This window comes from Pyrgilauda ruficollis, unplaced genomic scaffold (assembly GCF_017590135.1).
Source record: "Pyrgilauda ruficollis isolate IOZ18807 unplaced genomic scaffold, ASM1759013v1 scaffold21, whole genome shotgun sequence".
Classification (NCBI taxonomy): domain Eukaryota; kingdom Metazoa; phylum Chordata; class Aves; order Passeriformes; family Passeridae; genus Pyrgilauda; species Pyrgilauda ruficollis.
In genome coordinates this window covers 6,058,229-6,064,228 of record NW_024520318.1, presented here as the reverse complement: position 1 = coordinate 6,064,228, position 6,000 = coordinate 6,058,229, and the positions used below count along the sequence as shown (strand labels likewise).

At 44.9% G+C, this 6,000-nt stretch overlaps 1 protein-coding gene across 3 annotated transcripts in view; it reads left to right on the top strand.

The window, feature by feature from the left end:
- The first annotated feature begins 142 nt into the window (after window positions 1-142).
- The window catches only part of TBL1XR1 (TBL1X receptor 1), a 108,242-nt gene continuing 102,384 nt past the window's right edge, over window positions 143-6,000 (top strand). For all 3 annotated transcript variants that reach the window (XR_005955175.1, XM_041467725.1, XM_041467724.1), the window contains exon 1: window positions 143-379. The gene's annotated coding sequence lies outside the window, so the exon portion shown is untranslated. The remainder of the gene's footprint in view (window positions 380-6,000) is intronic.

Sequence of the window (6,000 nt, the reverse complement as noted above, 5' to 3'; positions counted from 1 at the left end):
CCCTCCCCTCCCCCGGCCCCTGGCTCGGATATAATTGAATATCACAGCGCTACGCGCTGGGTATTTTTTTTCCTTCCTCCTCCTGTGTGTGTGTGGTGGTTTTGTTGGTTTTTTTTTTTCCTGGTGTTTTTTTTTTCTCCTCCTCCTCTCGGTGTGGACACCTTAAGGTTACATATATATATATATGTGTGTGTGTGTATATATATATATATATAATCGATAACTATACGCGTGTACACACACACACACACTCACACAGGCAGGGATGTGCGCGTATATACACGCGGCGGTATAAAACACACGGGAGGAGGAGAGACAATCCAGGGTAAATTCCTCGTGCCTCCATTCCCTGGGAAAGGGGGGAGCAGCCGCTCGCAAGGTAAGAACCGGGGGGCTCCGAGCCACCCGCCTTCATTTTTTTAAATTAAAAAAAAAAAAGAGAGAGAAAAGGTTTAATGGAGCGGGGGATGGGGGGGACACCGGCCTCGGCAGCGAATGGCACACGGGAGCCATGGCGAGAGGCCTATTTTTAGCCCGATTTGTGTGGAAGAGCGGCTTCCCCTCCCCCCCTTCCCGCATATTTACTTAGGGGGGGGAGGGGAAGGGGGGCAGGGCCGGGTCGGGATGGGGGAGGGGAGGCCCTTCCCCTCCCCCACTCCCCGGAGTTCTCCCCCATCCCGACTCCCCGTTCCTGGGGAGGGGATACACCCCCACCCCCGGGCCATTCCCGATGTTCCCCCCCCCAGAGCCAAGTTATTGATCAGTTTGCCGGAGAACTTCGGGGCGGAACATGCGATGCCCGGCGGTGGCAGGGAGCGGGCCCGGTTCGGGGCATAAAATAAGCTTTTATTTATCCATTTCCCAGCGTCTCTCCTTCCCTGGGCTTGACTCTGTCCGAAACCCTGGTGTAAATTGTGTGTTGCATCAATGAGGGGGGCTTGCTCGCACGGTTGATGCAGTGTGTACTGTTTTCTTGGTGGAGGATTTAAGTCCTGAGATATGTGGCTTGTTATTGTTGTACCCTCGAAAGGGTTAAAATTTATCGTGTTGTTCCAGGTGAATTTAATCTTTCATCACCGAATTTCCTTTTAAGGCAGCTTGACAGAATAAAAGTCTCTCCCTCGCTTGTCTTTATCCTCAGAACAGCAAAACTTTGTCTGTGCTTTATGGCAGGGGCTGGTTGCTGCAGATGACACGTGAGTCTGGAGGAAAGTTTGGTTTGTAGGTCGCTGTGTAGGAAAGTGAAGTTTGCTGGTGAAGTTTTTACTACTCTCCAGTGTGCTCGACTTCCTCGTTTTCCTGTCCGTGTAAATCAAATTCCTAACTGATTTATGGGGGAGGGGATCACAAAACATATTCCTTCCTTATTGTTAAGGCATGGGAGGCATGATCAGGAGAAACAGGTCTTTGTTGCATAAAAAAAAAAAGAGTTTCGTGGGCTTGTCTGACTTGCTTTGCTGTCCTTCCGTGCTAAAATAAATGTCTGAGCACGTTGTGTGCTTTAAGAAGGTTCTTTGCTGTTGATGGTCTCTGCCCTTTGGGTGTTGTGAGTTGTGCTCTTTTAGCAGCATGGGCGCCATATGCAAAGTTGGTGTTTGGGGTTTGGTTGTGCCTGGGTTTTGGGGCAGTTTGGTGCCCTCTCCTTGCCCTGACAAAGGCTTGTCCATGTGAAGCTCACGTTGGGTTTGGGGCCTTCCTTTGGACACGTGTGTTAACTGGCTTTTTGGAATATATTCTAAATGAGGACTGGGCTGCAAGCTCCAGTGTGTGTCCTTAAATTTAAGTGAGTGGGTATGTGTTTGTGGATGAGCTGTGACGGGGTTTTTGCCCTTATCCATTGAAAAAAAGGGGCTGCTGATGGTGCTTAGGACACAGGTGGTGCCCTGTAATTGATCGAAACAGACTTTCTGTGGTTTTCTCTAGTGTTTTTTTTTCTCTTTGTTTTTGTTTAAGGTCTAATGGAATGGTAACATTTTGTGTTATTTACCTAAGGTCACCTGAGCTGGTACACTGTTGCTATCTTAGGTGTTCTTTGGGGAAGTTGGATTTTTCTCTATGAGAACTGTGTTTTCTGGTACTCTGTCTTGGGAGCGTGGTGGCTTGCCTCCCAAACTGTTATTGGGAACACCTGGAGAACACTTAGCTCCCATTCCTGGAGGAAAGGAGAAGGAAATGTAATTTAAATGTATGAAGGAGTTGGGGTTTGGCTTTTGGGCTTTATAATTTATTTTTAAGACTTTGCAAGAGTGTATAGTTTTTGTTTGTTTGAACGTGCACAGACATAACGCGTGTTTGTAGCATAAAGAATACAATAATAACAGAAGATTCTGTTGCTTTTTTCACCCCATCAAACAGGTAGTTAAGATGTTTTTTCTTGTGAGTTTCTTTTTTAATATGAATACTTCTTTCAGTTTTACTCTATATATGGTAATTATTGATGTTTGTGTAATGCTTTGAAGTTGTAAGGCAGGGTATAAGCGCGAAGTACCCAACAGCAATACTTCATAGTCGTTTTCCCATCATGAAAGAGTTTGATGCTAAAAAGTGCTACAGCCCTAAGCATAAAGAGGCTCTGGATGGATTAGGGGAAATGGGAAAGTTGCTGATAATGTTGTTTTCAGATAATAGTTTTAAGTTAGGAAGAACAGATCTGAATAATGTAAAGCAAACTGAGTTATATTACCTAACTTCATTTTGGTCTGGAATTTAATAGAACGTGGACTTCACATTTGAGTCAGAACGTGTTTGCTGTTAGAAGTTTTGTAGTGGCAGTAAAGACCTGCATCCTACAAGGATGTAATCGTGCAGAAGTCAGGAAGTCCTGTAAAACACACAGCTTTGTGAACATCAGTGGTCTCGTTCAGCTGAATGAGCTCTGCAGCTGTCTGTGAAGTTGCTCCCAGAAGCTGGGTGTGTTTTGTATTAGTGGTGGGCAGTAGGATGTGAATCTTTCATTACACTGATGCTGTTTTGGTACACCAGCACTGTGAAGTGTCTTGGGAAGACTGAGGTAGTGGCGGGTGTGACACTTTTTCATCACTAATTCCTCAGCTCATTGGGAGTCCCAAGTGATAGTCACCCCTCCAGGTTTTGCTTGCTTTGCCTGTCTCTTCTGCCCCCCTGGGCCCCAGCTGCTGAGGATTGTGGTGTCTGTGTGAATTCTGACACCTTGCTGGTGAGGGCACTGCTGGCAGGCGGAGAAGAGACAGACACAAGTCTCCTGCCAGCTCTTCCCCTTCCCAGCTGGGATAAGGGGGTGGTGAAGTGGTCTGGTCTGTGCTTTGGAGAGGAGGGCAAGGACAGGGTGTGCTGCAGGTGGGTGTTGTGTCAGTACTGCAATATTGTGATACTGAGATGTATCGTACCCAAGTGTGACTCATTGATAATCTAATTCACGCTGTTCATATCGAGTGGTGTGATACTGGTCTGTGTGCTGACCATCCTCGCTGGGTGTGTGTTTGCACATGCCTGCACCCAGAGTTCAGGGTGTAATAATGACTGTATTTAGTGCCCTAAACATCAGCTCATGCAAGTAGCTGCAGGTTGGGGGAGAAGTGAAAGTGTGTGTGTGCACACTCTGTAATTATACATGTTTGGCTCCTGCAAAAAGTAACTGCTCTGAGAATATACTCATTGCATGCTCATTTTTAAATACAAATTTAAGTGTTTGTGTTAGGTGAAGGAGTGTCAGGAGCTTCCCATTAGGAACTATGATTGACAGCTTTTCTCTCTTTTTGAGTTGCATTGCTGCATTAATGTAGTAGCTTCAAATTAACAGGTGATGAAGAAACCATTTATATGTTTCTGCTATTGATTTAGCTACCCCTGTCCCAAATGTGCTCAGTTTTTTAAGTGCGAAGTATGAAGTTAGATGGTCTTAATTTCTGTAAAGTCACTTAATGATGAGTGACTTTACTAGAGAAAGGTTCAAGTGATCCTGAGCAGAGTAGATGGAGACGGCTTTATTCATTTCATAATTGGTTTCTTCTGAGATAAAGTGTGACAGTGAAATGAGGAATAAGGAATATCTTTTGATATGAAATTGTAGAGGAATATATTGGCTTTCCTTTAATTTTGCAAAATTAAATTAGCTAACTGGAGGTAAGAAGCAGTGAGGATGAGGCAGCGTAGCTGTCACTTTGAGACAGTTGATAGCTTGAGTGAAAAGGTTTGGAAGTCTGGTCTGGAAATTGCCAATTTGTATGAAAACTGGCAAACTTCTTAGCGTTCCATCTTGTGGTATCTAATCCAAAAGGAGAAGGCCCTTTCCTTTCTTCTCGTAGTGAAAACAAGGCTGAACTTGTTTATACAAAATGCCCTATGGTTTTAGTGGCCTTGTTTGAGTTCAGGTTAAATGTTTCTTTGGTTTGGAAGGATCTACAGAACTGTAACTCAGCTTACACTCTTGAAACATTTGTCTTTAGTACCTTACCACTTACCTTTCTGTGACATCCTTTAGACTTTTTATGTTGATAAGGAGCCTTAAAAATAATTCTGCTTTGATAAGAAGTAAGTGGTCATTCCAAGCTGGAGGTTGTGTAATTGTAGGAGAAAATGCATGCACTGGTTGGGTGTGTAGGATTTTGCTGCCTTGGCTAGCCAAGGAGTGAAATTGCTGGTGTTGCAGCTCACACCTGCTCGCTTGCTTCTTGGATGGGCTGATCGCAGGGAAGACTTTTGAGTGTATTTCCTTACCTGTAGAAATAGTAATCAGTAAGTCTGGTGAATTGGTGTAGCTTTCCGAAGAATTTATTTGAAGAAGCTCCAAAGTGATGAGGGGGAGTGTTATGGAATTGTCTTGGCCATTATAAGCAACATCTTTCAAAGAGTCTCCTTTTACTGAGGTCCTTTGGAATATGTTAGCTGGAATGCCAGAAGCAGCATCCCTAGGTATGCTATTGGCCTAACAACCATTTTTTGAGGATAAGTAATGCAAGCAGATTGAGTGTCAGCCTGGCTGTGTGGTTCAGTGCCTGCCCATGGCCCTTCCTTGTGCTCTCTGTACCCTGCTTGCCTCCAGGAGCTGGAGATTGGTAGCAGTGGGGATCTGGTCCCTGAATTTGTGCTGTAGTTGTGCTTGGTGCAAGCATAACTCGTTTTAAGAAGAGTATAAGCTGGCATCTGCATCTCTAAAGTAAGATATTAATAGTTTTATTTTCAAAGATGCTGAGTCCCCGCAGTTGCATGTGAAGTTGGCAGTCTCTGTGTGTGCTTAGCATTTCTAAAAATCAACTCTTGTGTGTGGTTTGCAGGCTTTTGCAAACTCCCGTGAGGGTGTAGTTTCTGTTCCTGGGAGCAGTATTAGTAAAAGGCTATGTTGTGTGCTCTGACTTGTGTTTATTGTTGTAATTCCGAAGTCTCCATGTTGCAGAGGAGCAATCTTGCTTACTAGTAATGTCTAGCAGTAAAAAATCAGAATCATCCAGAGAAAACAGTTGTGTGGGATTTTTTGTTTTATGATCTGGGGCTCTGTTCAATCTCTGTGCAGTGTCAGTGTGTTACAGACACTCTCTACAACCATGTGCCATATGCAGACACGCTGGGTGTCATTTCAGATCGCTGGAGGTGCCTTGCTGGCAGTTTGAGCTGGTGGGGTGTGAGTAGCAGACCTTCCCTTCCCCTTCAGTGGGGCAATAGTTTTGCCAGCCTGGCAGGGCAGGCGAGCGGCTGTCCCTGCAGTAATGCTGGTGCTCCTTTTAACCCTTTGTGCGTTTGGGGAATGATTCAGTCGCTTCTCTGGCTGCATGCAGAGCTTCCTCTCACCTCACTGACGTCAGGCTGATGGTCGATTTTTATGAATTGGGACTGTGAAAGTGGAAACTTTGCTCTGTGCACAGCTATGTGCCTGTTGGTGGTGACCAGAGAGCTGCAGAAAAGATCTCTGTGCTGCCTATTCCTGGAGTATTTTTCCAAGGTTATGAGTTAAGGGTCAGATATTTACTGTTTGTGAAAAGGTAGTGCTAAATACTGTGCCCAGTGCCAAAACCACAGAAATTGTCA